Source organism: Grammomys surdaster, unplaced genomic scaffold (genome assembly GCF_004785775.1).
Source record: "Grammomys surdaster isolate TR1022 unplaced genomic scaffold, NIH_TR_1.0 125635, whole genome shotgun sequence".
In the NCBI taxonomy this organism is placed as follows: Eukaryota; Metazoa; Chordata; class Mammalia; order Rodentia; family Muridae; genus Grammomys; species Grammomys surdaster.
The window spans coordinates 1,666,292-1,679,309 of record NW_021620473.1 but is presented as its reverse complement, the minus strand read 5'-3'; the positions used below and the strand labels follow the sequence as shown (position 1 = coordinate 1,679,309).

Below are 13,018 nucleotides of genomic sequence, written 5' to 3'. Positions count from 1 at the left end.
CACACACACACACACACACACACACACACACACACACACACACACACGGGGACGGGGGTAAAGAGGAAGGAAGGGGACAGGACTCTAATCCCCTGAGTTTCTGCTCAAAGGGGGCAGCCCAGCCTCCTGACATTTCATCTTTTAACAATCCTCTGTGCAAACAAAAGGTCAAACGCTTCCTGGAGCAGTGCAAACCACGCAACCGCAGAGATGCATTCCATCTTTTCTGGCCATCCACAGCTCCCTGACCTGACCCACCAGAGCAGTGACAGCTTTCCCACACCGGAAGCCCTTTCACTAAGACTCTTCTGCTGACCCCTAAAGAAACATCTAATGGGATTTTAAAGTTCAATTCACAAGCTAACATCGAGCACACAGGGTACCACTTTCACAGTGCGTGCACACCTGTCATCTAATATATATCCTGATGAGCCCCATCACGTCATTTACTTTGGAACTGGCACTCTTTCAAGTACCTATTCAGCAGGTCATTCCAAAAAAACAGTCTTGCTGAGCATGTGGAAATTTCAAGATCTTCAATCTTATTTTCAGTTATAATGTACCTGCCATCAAAATAAAAGCGCTTAATGGTTTTTCCATTTCTTTTCTGTTAGAGAAATGGATGAATGAAGAGGGAAATATGGAGCTAATGTAGAAGGTGATTCTTGCTCTAATTTGAAGCAGATATCCTTTTGTACCTTTTATCCAACCCATCTCTGCCGTATCCTCCAGCTTCCCTTTGAGAGCATGAGCCCGAATCCAGATCGCTTCAGGAAAAACAACAACAGCATCATTGGACTGCAGAAAGTCAATGTAACATTAGTGAACTCATCATACCTTAATAAATCCACAGGGATTGGAAGCTCAGTAAGGTTTATGGGTGCCTTTGAGTATCCACAGTGATGGTGAAGGACGAGGAGAGGGAGGGGTGAAGGAGAAGAGAAGGGGAAAAGAAGAGAGGTCAGGAAGAGAGGGGAAGGGGAAGGGAGAAGGTCACTGGTGGAAGGGGAGGAAGGCAAGGGGATAAGTAGGAAGGAAGGGCAGAGGTGATGGAGGGGGAAGGGAGAGGTGATAATGGTCTGGGTAATGTTGTTGATGGCAGACATGGTGATCAAGCCTGTGAGATGGAGTTCGCACACGGCACAAACCTGGGACACTCGAGCCAAGCTTAAACAAGTGCCAAATTAACTGAAAAGATATACATCAAAGAGAGACAGTGCAGACTTTGGGAAGCTTTAATTCACTCGATATGTGTGTGTCAATGATTCTTAACTTTCCCATCAGTAGAGGACAAACCCCTGGCCTTCCCTTCCAGTGAACAACAATGAGGGCTAAGAAAACGAGTCAGTCTTGATCACCTAGACATAGTACCTACAGGAAGCCAGGGATCTGGCTATAACCACAGTTTTTTCCAGCACAGGTAGAAAATCTGTGCACTTCTGTGTTTGGTATTAGAAATGTTAAAGCCCACACTTACAAGTCAGATGAGAGAATGAGGAAGAAGCATGAACTGGTATGGGTGACTCTAATTTATCTAGTAACAGGGCATGGGCAGAGGTGGGGCTCTATTTTCATTAAGTTCCAACAACCCATGAGAGAGGCCGTGTAAAATCCAAGTATGCAAACATCTCTGGGAATCTCTTAAGTAAAAAGTAAAATCTTGAGAGTGTTTTAGATGAAGAGGAATGGAAAAAAATTCAGTTAATGTTATTTTAAAATAGCTTATTGGAGACACAAGTTTGCAAGAAATATTGCAACGAGGATGAAATATAATAGTATGTACACTGGCCAAGAGAGAAATAAGGCAAGAGTGTAAATGTGAATAAATACAAGTTAAAGAAGAAAGGAACAGAGAGATTGTGGAACGGTGCATATGGAGACACAGGATAGGGAAGAGTAGGGAGGGTGGAAGGCTAGAAGAGAACTAGATTGGGGCAGTTTCTGCAGATTCATGAAGAAGTATATGGTGAAGTAAGCGATTTGTGAATCTCAGGTTTTTCCTTCATTAGTGGGTTCTACCTGCATTTATTGTCCTTTGAAATGACAATATCAATTATATCTTCTGTATGAAGTCATTTATCTAAAGACCATATGTTTCACAAATGTTTTCTAGTCCTGAATTGACCAGATTTCTCTGGCTCAGATGCATTCTGCCTGCGGGAAGAAATGACTCTCTAAGCACAAAGGCCAGAAATGGTTGAAAGGAGTATTCTCAACCCTGAGGGCATACTAGGATTACAGCAGAGGGTTTGAAAATACAGTATGGATGGTTACAGTAGCACATCTGTACCAGCTGTAGGCATCCTAAACTGCATCTTGTATAACATCAAAAGAAAGCAGAAGGTTGAGGAGGTTAGGAATTGGAAGCTGTGAGAAAGTTCTCTTTAAGAGTCTCAGCCCTTCTAGTTCCAAGAATTCCTCACCTTGAGAGGTGGTTACTGCTGAAGTGAAGTGATTCTGGGAGGGGCAGAGCAAGCATATGGGTACACACTCCTACTGACATCCCCAAGAGGAAAGGCAAGTAAATTCCAACACCATATTCCAAGGGATGATGTTAGGGAGACTTTCTATGGCCACGTACGTATTCCTTTCTTCCACCAACTTGGATATTTCTTTCCCTACATCACTAATGGTTTGCAGCTGCTGGCAGAAATGAGGTTGTGTTTACCTTTCTTAGTAGTCACTATGGCATCACAGGATGCAATAGTGATGGTTTCTTGCTTGGCAGGAGCTTGCAAACTAGGTAGGAAATTAGAAGTACATGGGGAAACAACTAATACCTGCTTTCTCGGAGTATCTGGGGTGGGTAGGGGAATTCTTATGAGATTTAAAATCAAGATGTTTTGTAAGTCTGGCTGCAGTTCTGATTTGCAGGTTTGATTTGATTACCACCTTAGAAAGGCTAAATGAGCTACTGGAGAAGTGGCTTAGCAGTTAAGAGCACTTGCTGCTCTTCCAGAGGACCTAAGTTCTCAGTACCCACAGCAGGTGGCTTGCAGTAACATATAACTCCTGCTCTAGGGGATCTGGTGCCCCCTTCTGGCCACTGCAGACACTGTATACATGTGCCATATGTGACATACATACACATTTTGAAAAAGAACTGCTATTTTTCCCCCAAACCCTTAAAACAAATGGTGATCCTAAGCCTTCTCCAAACCTATTGCTTTAATTCTCACTGGGAATTTAAAAAGTAAGTGTTACCCTCAATTTATCTTCATTTTTCCAAAGAATACCTAATTATCCTTAAAAGGACACTAGGAAAGGACACTAGGAAAGAAGTATTATAGTCCACCAAGAGGAAATGGACCAAAAGAAAATTTTATGTTTGGGGTGGGGAGGTAGGGGAAGGGGGCTGGCAGAGGTACAGGTGTCTGTACTGAAAACAAATGTCAGAAAAAATACAATTATTTATAGCATGTGTTTTTGAAATTTAGAAAGACTCGTGTCTATACTTAGCTGTGTAACCTTGAACAAGACACTTAACCTCTGTAAGTTCAAGTTTCTCATCTGTAAAATACATGCAGTAGGATTGTTTAAAGAATTATGATGACCCTTAGACAATGCGATAGTAAATGCAAAATCCTCGACATGATGTTTTATGACAAGTGAAACCACCATGTATCCATTCAACAGAGATCTAACAAGTACATAGAATATATGGGGTGTTGGTCTGGGGTTGAGACAATGACCACAAATGGTAATAACCTCTGCCTTCCTATAGGTAACTGTCTACTGTTAAATCAATTTGATAGTGAATTGTAAATTTAGGTAGTGATGGTTGCAATGGAGGTTATAAATACAAAGAAGTGAAGCCAGGGAGTTGGAAGGATGTGAAACTTTAGATAGAGTCATCAGAAAGACTGCACTGACAAGTGACATGTGAATAGACACTGACGACAAGAGGCAATGAACCATACAGAAGAGAAAGTCATTGCCAAGGCCCATAGGGAGAGGCTGCTTGGCAGACCAGCAAGGAGGCCAGTGTGTCAGGGTAAGTGTAGAAAAGTTAGGAGATGGGTTCAGAGGAAGGGCAGAGCTGGCTGGGAAGGATCTTCACAGGTTGATTCTACAGAGTGACCTGGGCATGGTGTGCTTTATACTGTCATGAGGTTTTATCAACATGGGAGTATAAAGACTGGAGGATGCAGAGGCAGATGCAGGAACAGCACAACTAAGAGTCATTTCACAGTATATGAGTTGGTCAGAACAATTCCAGATAATTTTGAAGGCTGAGATCAGAGGATGTGCTAATGAATTAAATTATAAAATGATAAAATAGAATCAGAAATGACTGCAGGGTTATAGCCTAGGTAACTGGGATGATTGCTTTTAACTGTGGAAAAGCTGAAGGAAAAGTAAGTTGGAGGGTATATGTTGAGGAGTAGCTAGAACGCCATTTAAGACATGATCTGCTTTGCCTGCTCTTAAAATAACAAATGTAGATACAAACTAACCAGTAAAGCACATGAATTCAAGATGCAGGGGTCAGGTCTAGACTTCTAAATATGGACATAATCTGTTCATCGATACTTCTTAGTACCAGAACACACTACGAGGTCATTAGGAGAACTCTAAGCAAAAATAGAAGCCCATGAAGAGAGCTCTGAGAATCTTCAAACTTTACATATTAGAGAGTGAAGAGGAACCAGAAAGGAGATTGAGAAGAATTGTCCAAGAAAAAAATACTCAGGGGTGAAAAATGGGAAGATGAGATGGAGAGAAGGAAAAGAGCAAGGAAGCCAAGGAGACGAATGCATGATTGTGATGATACAGTTGGACAGATAGATGATTGACTAGGTGTACACATAAGTATGGCTCATAGATAAATAGAAAGTGATAGATGTGTAAGGGATAGACTCAAAATGGTAAAGAATGATGGATATATAGATGATATACAGACAGAAAGTTAAAGCTATAGATGATACATAGAATAGATAGGTACATGATAGATAGATAGATAGATAGATAGATAGATAGATAGATAGATAGATGATAGATAGATAGATAGATAGACTGACAGATAGACGCATAGATAAGTAGACACATAAGCACATATATAGATAGGATAATGAAAGATACATTGATAATAGATGATGATTTGGAAATAGATTTAAACGTCCTAAACAGTAAATCCATTCATCTACTTATGCATATATCTATACACCTACTCAAAATCAGTTACTCTCAGCCTGATCCAAGCCCAGATCTTCTTCTTCCCAGCCCTGTGACCATGGGAATTTATCCTAACTTTCTGAGTCTCTGCTGCCTTAGTTATGAAATGAGAAGAATAATACCAAATTTATAAGCCTGTAATAATGAAACGGGGCATTTTATACAAAGCACATGAAGGCTTGTTATAGTGGAAGTTCAATAAAGAACAGCAATGATCCTTTAATTATCATTCATCGAGTTCAGTGTGAATACTTATAATGGATATTCAGGTTCAGACAGATAAGGGAATTCACCTCTCTTGGGTAAACTATATAGGTGTTTAGCAATATAAAATATACTGCTAGAAATCATTCTGAGAATTAATAATCAGTTCTCTGAGGCCTTACTGAAAGCATTTATTCTTTGTGTTCATTTTCCTGTAAATAAGCAAAGTCTGAGAGTTGGGGCAAGTTGCCCTCTAATTAGCAGCCATTCAACTTGATTTGCTTCCCTGACTACCTTGACCAGAAGGACTGGTGATCTAACAGCCAACTTGACTATTCTTATGTCATCCATGGTCACAGACCACTCCATGGATCTTTTGAGAAAACTGAAGGCTACATAAGAAACATTTACTCCTGAAAGCATAGCTGTTTCAAACAGTGATATTGGGCTCTGATATCACAAGCCCCTGTAAATACTCTAGATCAGCAGTTTTCAACCTGTGGGTTGCGACCCTTTGGGAGTCAAATAACCCTTTCACAGGGGTCACCTAAGACCATCAGAAAACATGGATAGTCACATTCAATTCATAACAGGAGCAACTGTATGAAGCACAAATAAAAGTGGTTATGAGGTAGCAATGAAAATAATTTTATGGTTGGTGATCACCACAACATGAGTAACTGTATCAAGGGATTACAGCATTAGGAAGGTTGCAAACCATTGCTTTAGATGATCCTACAATTATTTTTCCTTCAGCCAGAAGGAAGCACTTGCCCTGGAGTCCTAACGGAGGGAAAGAGGCTGTGATTGGTGCAATCACAAAGCTAGATTTGCACTCTTCTTATGAAGAGTATCTTCTTGCCTATCACAATTCAAACCTGAGGAGACCAGAAGGCCCTCAGCTAGCTGACTAGTAAGACGTCAGCAGTGCAGTTATGGAAGAGGAGAACTCTTCTCAGCATAACAACCTAGCAGAAAAGACTGTACAGGCAAACAGTTCATAGACCATGGTCCCCAACAAAAGCTCACTAAGGAAAGTGATCTTCTCTTCCTGGCTTAGGTGGTATCTTCAGCAAGTGCCACAAGACACACAGCTGACACTAAACTGTTGCATTCATTCATTCATTCATTCATTCATTCATTCATTCATTCATAAATGAATGAATGACATTCTGAGATAAAAATAAAGTTTATGACATTAATTTTAAGAACTAAGTAACCATCTTTTATAAGACAGCTTCCTAAAAAGTATTTTTAGAACTAGGAATTTAGCTCAGTGGTAGAGCACATGCCCAGCATGTGCAAGGGCCTAGATAGTATCCATGGCACTGGGGATATTTTCTTGTTACCAATTGGGTAGAGCCATTTCTATGTAACACCACATTGCCCTAGGGAAACAATTAGTCATTGTTAAGGTGCAAATTAAAATAGCTCTGAGACCTACCAGAAAAAAAAAACTGAGATAAAGCCCACCTGTCTTCATTTGCTTACTGCTGCCTGATAAGCCAGTCCTCAAATAGATCCTGCATGTCTCCTGTGAATAAGCAGATGGGTGTCCTGTAGGGTAAGAAGGGGTCAAGGCACTGCCTTCAGCAAAACTTCCATGGTAACCATATCTCAGGCAAAGATAGTATGGTGCACCCAGTATGGCTGCACACTACCCATACCCTAAGCATGAATGTAGGAAGACACAAAGGAGTTTGGTGTGTACGTGTGTGTGTGTGTGTGTGTGTGTGAGTATGTGTGTGTGTATACTATTTATGACAAGTACATATGTATACAGGTGTGCTCAGGTGTGTAGGCATGTATAGATATCACAGGACAACATTGGGAATTTTCTTTTCACCAATCACTACTTTAGGTCACTATGGAGTCATTAGTGAGAGTCACAGCATTACATAATCCTCCATATATGAAATATTAAGTACCCTGAATTTCAGCCAGGGTCATTTTTTCCAAGCAAGAGTAATTTTGCCTCCTAGGAAATGTGAAAATGTCTGAAGACATTTTTGATTGTGACCAGTGTGCTAGGAGATGCTACTGGTTTCCAGGAGATAGAGTTAGGTCCACTATCTAATATCCATAACGGGATTAATTTATCTAGCCCTGAATGGAAAGGCTGTTATATTCAAGAAAGCCCAAGGGGAGAGAAAGCTTGCTGCTAGGACCAGGAGTTCATTTCACTTCTCATGGCATTCTCTGGGGTCAGCCCAAACACATACTCCCTAGGGGTTCAAGGCAAATGGTTCATTCTTTTGATAGCATGATTACTATCAACAAGTTTGCAAATGAGCCTATCACCACTCTGAGAGTTGCACCTCACATCTCCCAGGCAACTAGCTCTGCACGGGAGCAAGGGAAAGCATAGCACATCCATAATGCAATCGATGCTCATTCATGGAGAAGCGACTCAGCTTCCATCCACACAGGTGCTCCTTTGAAGGCATGAGATTACAATTAGCAATAATAACACCTTCATCTGATGTGTCTTCTCCAGCATGTGCTGTGATTATGAAAATAAGTTGAATTTTAAGCCCAAAGTAAAGGAACTACCTGAGGCACTAAAGTTGTTTGGGAGAAAGAATAAAAATTAACCAAAAGTCTATAAGCCATAATGAATTATCAGCCACTCAAATTTCATACTCCCAGATGAACATGAAAGACATGGGCAAGTTTAAGACGCTCTCCTCACAGGTGTACCACAGCTCCTGTCCCAGCCCCACTAATCCAAGCTGATAATTCCAAGTTGAGCTGAGTGTGTTCGATCAGGTTTAAGATCTGCTGTAACAGGGGGTGTGCAAACCCACACTTACCTCTGCTCCATATCAATAACTCACTAAGTTACAGTTATAAATGAGCCCTAACTCTTGACTTGCTATAGAAACATCTGTACTTTGGATGGCCTTTTGAAGACCGTCTATAAATTAAGTTTTGTCGTTGTTGTTTGTTAGAACTGTGTTTCCTTCTACACTCTCAGGCAGCCAATCCTTCCCCAAGATGGGTTTCTGAGTGCTCATCACAAGGGTGAATCAGTTCCAATAGCTCTATAGATGACCACAGTCTGGTGTAAAATCCAGCTGATCCACAATATGAACTACAAAAACTGATAGTTTTCTGAGCTTCCTGCAGGGGTATCCCTTCTAAGGAGGCAGAGGCCATGAGGAGTATACTCTAAGTGTTCCTCACACAGGGATATCTTTTCTGCACAAATTTATTTGGCAAGGCAGGAAAAGTGGAGAGAGGCAAGAAGGAGTGGACCCCTCCAGGTATGTAGATCAGATGAAGCCAAAGAAGGATGTGCAAGGAGGACAAGCAGCTTAGATAGGGAGAAGGTTCAAGAGGTAAACCCTGATCTAGACAATGAGGGGTTTCTGCTTTCAAAAACTCTCCTGGTATCTGCTGGTCACCTCTTAAAAACTAGCTTTCTAAATAGTAAACTGGGCCGGAAGTGCCTCTCCGCCCCTGCTACTGGACCATGGAGACCGTGGCCCAGTAGAGACCTTAGTGTGAGGCTTGCAGGGGCGGTGGCCATGGAGGCCGTGCTGAACGAGCTGGTATCTGTGGAGGACCTGAAGAATTTTGAAAGGAAATTTCAGTCTGAGCAGGCAGCTGGCACTGTGTCCAAGAGCACGCAGTTTGAATATGCCTGGTGTCTGGTTCGAAGCAAATACAATGATGACATCCGTAGAGGCATCACGCTGTTGGAGGAGCTGTTGCCCAAAGGGAGCAAAGAGGAACAGCGGGATTATGTCTTCTACCTGGCAGTGGGCAACTACCGGCTCAAGGAGTATGAGAAGGCTCTGAAGTATGTACGAGGACTGTTACAGACTGAGCCCCAGAACAACCAGGCCAAGGAGCTGGAACGCCTGATTGACAAGGCCATGAAGAAAGATGGACTGGTAGGCATGGCCATCGTTGGTGGCATGGCCCTGGGTGTGGCGGGCCTGGCTGGACTCACTGGACTGGCTGTCTCCAAGTCCAAATCTTGAAGGCAGCCTCACCTGCTCTCTGCCCCTGGACACCTGGGAGCCCGGGGGACACTGGAAGAGGGGCCTGTCCATCCTCACCATCGCCTTCCCTTTCCTCCTGCACCCCTGTCATCCACCTCTACAGTCTCCATGACCCCCAGCCTCCTGTCACCTGTACCTGTCGTTTAACCCTGTCATGCTTTGCAATGAGTGTAAAAAAAATTGGGCCGTGGCTTGGGAAAAAAATAAATAATAAATAGTAAAGTGTAATAATGAAAACAACAACAATGAAGCTTTCTTTTTTGGTGACATTAGAGAATTAGCCATCCCAGACTGCTGCCACCATAGCTATTGATTCATCAGATGATACAGGGATTGAATAGCCCTCACGCCTCTGAGCTGATCTGGGTATGTGTGGTTTTCACACCTCAGCTTTGTATCTGGCATGAAACAAAAGCTTTGGTTTGTTGAGTTGAAATGGTGGAGAATCACACAGTAATTTGGAGTGTTCTGGGTTTGGTATGTATTACATAAACCGATTGTTAACCTCTGCTAAGCCTTATGAAATGGGAGTAAAAAAAAAAATCAGGAACTATTTTGCTGATATATCATCTTATTCTTTCAACATTTTTATTGATCTAAAATTGTAGAAGATACATGTTAGTATTTCCAGTTTGTACTGGTATTAGCTAAAACTCAAATATTCATCTGCAGTTGAGTGGTGTATAAATGGCACAGCAGGGTTCAAAATGGGCATTCCACCCATGAAGTCCAAATTCTTAACCTTCAGGATCTGTTAATACAAGAGACATAACATGAAAGAAATAACATGAAGAGAAGGGTTTAAGGTCTAGAGAAAGTGAATGCAGAAAGAAAATACTGGGCTCATTAAACCTGAAACTTGGCACAATGCCTGCAAAGACAGATCCTGGAAGAACCAAGAACCAGCCACAGGCCCATTACCCAGGAAAGTTTTCACACCTCACAAGTTCCCATGTCTCACAAAAGCCGGCCTTGATCAGCCTGGAGGTCTCACTGCTTCTCCTCCACCTCACTGGATGATCAAAACTACATTCTTTGTGGTGATGAGCTTGCTTTATATATGGCAGAGTGGTTACAGCATCCCTGTTCTCTACTGACTGGATGCCTGATATAGCCCTTTTCTCTCCTGAGCTTGTGACAGCCCAAAACATCTCCAGATATGTCTCCTCCCCTGCAATATCTCCTCTCATCAGACAAGAAAGAATAACCACAAGGTATCCTCTTTCCTGCTCTTGCTGTACTCTGTCTCAACTCAGATACAATGTAACCCTTGTTACCTTTCAGGGAATATTCCTTTATTCTTACTCCACTGCATCTTCCAGGCTAGAAGGCAGTCTTGAAGTGTGGCCACACCCTACTCAGTGCTTGGGAGTCTACATTCCCTGTGCACCCTATATTCTGATGAACATCCCTTCCTCATCCAGAGGGAAAGAAATGCTGTTTTTGAACCACTGCCTTATAACTAAAATGCCTTAGCCAGATTAACATATTCTGGGAGCTCAGAAGAGCAATTACAATCACTTACATTTCAAAGGGCATGAACATGAGGCTAAGAAAGGTTAAGCCATTTGTCCACAGTCACAGAGGTAGCTCCTATTAGAACGAGAGCTCCAACCTAGACTTTCACTTCAGACTCTCACATAGCTCTCTACCACCCTCAGGGAAATAAAGCCTCCTAAAGATCAATTAAAAGCAAAAAGAAAAGCAAAATCTTCCAGACTACTTCCCAGTGCTTAAATCATCTTGAGGAGGGTGGAGGTGTCCCAACATTAGAAGCACTTAAAATGAAGTAGGACATGGAGCAGATTGGGAGGCAGCCTCTGCACATGAAAAATGAGGAAGGACCACGGTGCATCCATCTTTCACTGAGCCATTTGGTAAATAATAGATCTGAGCATTCTTGGGGTAAACTTACTCGGTAAAAAATTTCCACATGCAGCTCGAGAGTCACAAAAAATATCCATCTCTGGCCCTAGCCAGGGAAAAGACAGTGCCTTCCACATCGCTCTTATCTCTGCATCAGCACCCAGGATGTCTTTTGCTTCAGGGTAGACATGATATACTGTACCTGCCACGCTGAACCAGCCTGAGCCAACAACAGGGCTGACAGAAAGGAAATCTGTATTCCCCAGTCACTTTCTTACAATCCGAAGGACCAGGTCCAGACACCTGATCACACTGTGGCCATAGAGCAGTGACAGCAGTGTGTCCTCTATTGCTGCAGTTTAATAGGTCTGTCCAATGCTTGCCTCCCACAGCCCTGTGTGTCCACAGCTTGTACAGAGCTTTAGCAAAGAAACAGAATCTATCACTGAGGCTTTCCATCCCAGTGGCCAAGTATCTTCTTCTGGGAACCATGAAGGCTATGTGAGTCATTGAACTTATTATTGAAACCTATTCTAGCCTAGTTGCAATGCTAGAAACAGCAATAGGTGTAAGAAAAAGTCCTTGACCCAAATATCTTATCGATGTAAGGAAGATGCAAGAAGGCAAGTGTGTCATTTGAAGACTTTAAGTTCAGTATCTAAGTCCAACCGTGATGAGAACAAGAGCTAAGTATGGCCTGGGAGCTGAGTAAGTACCTAAGATACCTGAAGAGCTGGCACTGAAACAAGGTATTGCATGGCTAAAAGAGAGGGCTGGGAGACGGCCTAGTTAGTAAAGTGCTTACTGTGCAAGCATGAGGACCTGAGTTTAATCCCTACCACCCATACACAAAGGCTAAGGACACACACTTGTAACCCCAGGGTGAGAAAACAGTTCTCAAAAGCTCACAAGGAAGTTAGTGGTCATGACAGCAGATCAACAACAGAGTCCAGAATGCAAACTGACATACACAATCTCTAGGTGACCTTCCCAAGAATATACCAGAATTGGGAAGAGAGAAATTAAAAGGTCAAGGGTTACCTAATTAACCACTCTGCTAATGTATAAAGTAAGAGGAAATTATAGATCGACAGTAACTGGTGGGGCTGGGAAGATGGCTGAGATGTTAAGAGTACTGGCTGCTGGTCCAAAGGACTAGGGTTTGATTCTCAGGACCTACATGGCAGCTCACATTTGGTGACTCCAGTGTCAAGGGATCTGATGCCTTCTTCTGGTTTCCATGAGTACCAGGCATGTATATCTTGCACATCCATACATTTAGACAAAGCACTCATACACTGAAATAAAATAAATTAATAAATCTTGAAAACATTTTAGGATTAAATATGGCAAATTCCCATTTATATAAACAACCTCTCAGTGCAGATATATAGATTGTTCTGAACCTGTTTTGCACAAATAAGCCACGTGAAACAAGAAAAGAAAAGGAGAAAATGCTTAAAGACTACAACCTTCACTTTAACGGGACTCTAGAAAGTTCACAACCTTCATTTTAATGGGTCTAGTCGTAAGACTTTGAAATTGTCCAGTGCAGTGTGACTTCAATGGCCTAGAGGAAGTATCAAGATGAGCCATCCAAAGCTCCCCAGATGCTCTCTGAGAGAGGTACAGAGTGGTGTCCCTAGTCTGGAGAGAAGCCTGTCCTGTTAGCCCTAGGATAAAACAGATTTCCAGTATAAAATACACTACTGCCACTATAGGTAGTGAACAGATCAGACAGCGTTCCTTCCCTTTGGATGGCA

The 13,018-nt window shown here is 42.2% G+C and overlaps 1 protein-coding gene and 1 pseudogene across 4 annotated transcripts in view; one reads left to right on the top strand and one right to left on the bottom strand.

Moving 5' to 3' along the window:
- Nell1 (neural EGFL like 1) overlaps window positions 1–13,018 on the bottom strand; it is an 829,837-nt gene that overhangs the window by 492,578 nt on the left and 324,241 nt on the right. The window lies entirely within an intron of this gene.
- Window positions 8,829–9,584, top strand: LOC114638867 (annotated as a pseudogene). Its single transcript, XR_003713933.1, has one exon. The product of XR_003713933.1 is annotated as a mitochondrial fission 1 protein pseudogene (transcript).